Genomic DNA, 2,548 nt, shown 5'->3' on the forward strand with positions numbered 1-2,548 from the left:
AAAAAAGGCCAGGGGGAAAAAAAAAAAAAAAAGCCCAAAAACCAAAAAAAAAAAAAAAAAAACAAAAAAAACCAAAAAAACCCAAAAAACCAAAGAGCAGGAGCCAGGGAAAAAAACCCCAAAAAACTAGAGAAGATTCACTCATTGTTACCACAAAGACACCTCTCCCCTTCCCACTCCTTCTCCATGCTCATTCCTCCAACAGTGCTACAAAGACGTGCAGTCTGCGCCGGGAGTTGTGAGCCCCAGCCGTGAGCTCCTCAACTCCGCGGGGGCCGTGCCAGGAGACCCGGGGCGCACAGTCCTCTGCGAGGAGGTGTGGTGAGTCCAAGATCGTCCGAAAATTATTTTTTTTCCTAGAAACTACCACCAAATATAGTAGCAGGGAAGGGGTATTCCTAGAAATTCGGGAGACGTCAGAAAGGGAAGATTTGTGAAATTCAGCTTCACTTCCTGCAGAGGGCTCCTGGCACAGGGATAAAAAAAAAGGCAATAAAGTGCTTTTCATGCTTCTCTGATCAGATAATGGTTAAAAAAAAGAACGGTAAAACACTTAACTCACATTTCTCTGATACAATCTAATAGTTTTATATGGGAAGAATGCTAATCAGTAACCTCCTTTCCTCATTTTCTAATAATGTTTATTAGATGTCTATCTCCTGTATTTATTTTCTCCACATCCTCATATCATACCTATGCACACAGCAAATAAAAGGAATATGCATATGAGTGAAAAACGGGCCAAATGATAACCCTCCCACATATCACAGAACACTGAGTGTTTGTGTGTTATTTTAAACAGGCTTTTGCCGTTTGCATCTTTCATGCTACACTGATGTGAATAATTCATGTCCCCACTGTAGATGTGTGCAATATTGTTACTTGCATGAATCGGAATTTGTAGGTTGGCTTTTATTTAAGGGCTTTAACACCGAGTACTGCTGAGCACTGTTAGTCCCCGTGGATTTAATGGTATCTTAGGCTCTTAATTAATTCAGTTCAGCAATTCACAGGATCAGGCCCTGACCGACAAACGCAGACCCACACGCTGTCAGGAGCCACATTATTCCTCATGTGTCTCCTAAATCTCTGTTTGCTTTGTGCTAGTGTCTAACACCCAATACTTCTTGACTTATATCTTCTTTAAAAACACTATTTGATATGTTTCGTGGCAAGCAGAATTGAATGTTTGCAAAGCAGAAAGAAAAAAAGAAGATGTTATTATAATCTTAATTATATAAAGATGTCAGTGCATTTGTAATAAAGCATTATTTATCCAGGAATGGCAAAGGTTGCTATAAAAACCACAAAGCCAGCTTTTGGGAGAAGATAATAGATTTCAATGTGTGCAACTCTTGCAGGTTAATTGGATTTCCTTAATGAAATTCCCCTCAGCCACATGAAATCCTTGAGTTTGTTCTTTGAATTTCATTATGACTTGCAGTCTTCTCTGCCCCCAAATCAAATGCAATAAAAACAGTAGAGTTGGCTTCACTTCAGTGTTTTATGAACACTCACATTTAATCAAAACTTGGTTACAGACACCTTGTCTGTCTGCAGCTTTGAAAGGGAATTAGCTGAGTTCACCTGACACTCCTGAGTGTGCTTTTACTCCTAAGTGTGTTTTAACTGTTATTGCAGCGCTCAGTAAACAATTGTGTCAAAATACAGACACAGGTTTCACCGACATGCACCCACAGTGTTTCGTTAGTAATAATGCCTGGTTAGAAGTAGATTTACTTTAAGTAATCTCCTGGAATTCAAAACAGCTCTAGTTAATTGCAAAAAGGCCTTTTTAATCTGGCTGGCTTACTTATGGCACACTGCTCCACTCTGCCTGTCACTCTCATTTCCTGAGTGAAAAAGTGAATGGCAGCTTCCAGCTCAGGATCTTTTAATGATTAAAAGAAATGGATGTGCTGTCCTCTGTTGGTCATACTGGTTGTCACAACTAAAATTGAATTTAAAAGGCAGCAAGAGGCTGTTATAGTGAAAAAAAGAAAAAAAAAGAAAAAAAAAGAATATGAAACAAAATTAAATTTGCTTCACCTTTTGCATTCACCAATAACACTGCACAGTGCAAGGGATTTTTTTTTTTTAAATTATGTAATGATAGAAACTGGATTATGGAGAGGACTTATTTCACATGACTGTAGTACAAATTCTGCCCTGGCATTCCCCGGCCCCCGGCTGTGCCCGGGTGCCACAGTGAGCTGCCAGCGCCCTTGGGAGCCGGAGCTGCGGTGCTGCCAAGCGCGTGGGCACAGAGGAAGTTTGGGGTTTAAATTTCACATCCCCCGGTCTGGTGTGGGGACAGGGCCGAGTGTGCCCGTCAGTGCTCAGCGTGGTGAGCCGTGTGCCGTGGTGCCATGGCAGCCGGCCAGCCCCTCTGGGCACGGTGGCGATGGCAGCCCGGCCTTCGCTGGGCCGTCGTGTGCGATGCGCATTCCCGCTCGGCTCTCGGCTCCCCGGCAGCCCTGCTGTGCGGAAATGCCCGCTCTGAGCGCTGCTGCGAAGCCTCGCTGGCTGCTCGCTTCAACAGTGATGT

Source organism: Onychostruthus taczanowskii, unplaced genomic scaffold (assembly GCF_017590055.1).
Source record: "Onychostruthus taczanowskii isolate IOZ18803 unplaced genomic scaffold, ASM1759005v1 scaffold19, whole genome shotgun sequence".
NCBI classification, from domain to species: domain Eukaryota; kingdom Metazoa; phylum Chordata; class Aves; order Passeriformes; family Passeridae; genus Onychostruthus; species Onychostruthus taczanowskii.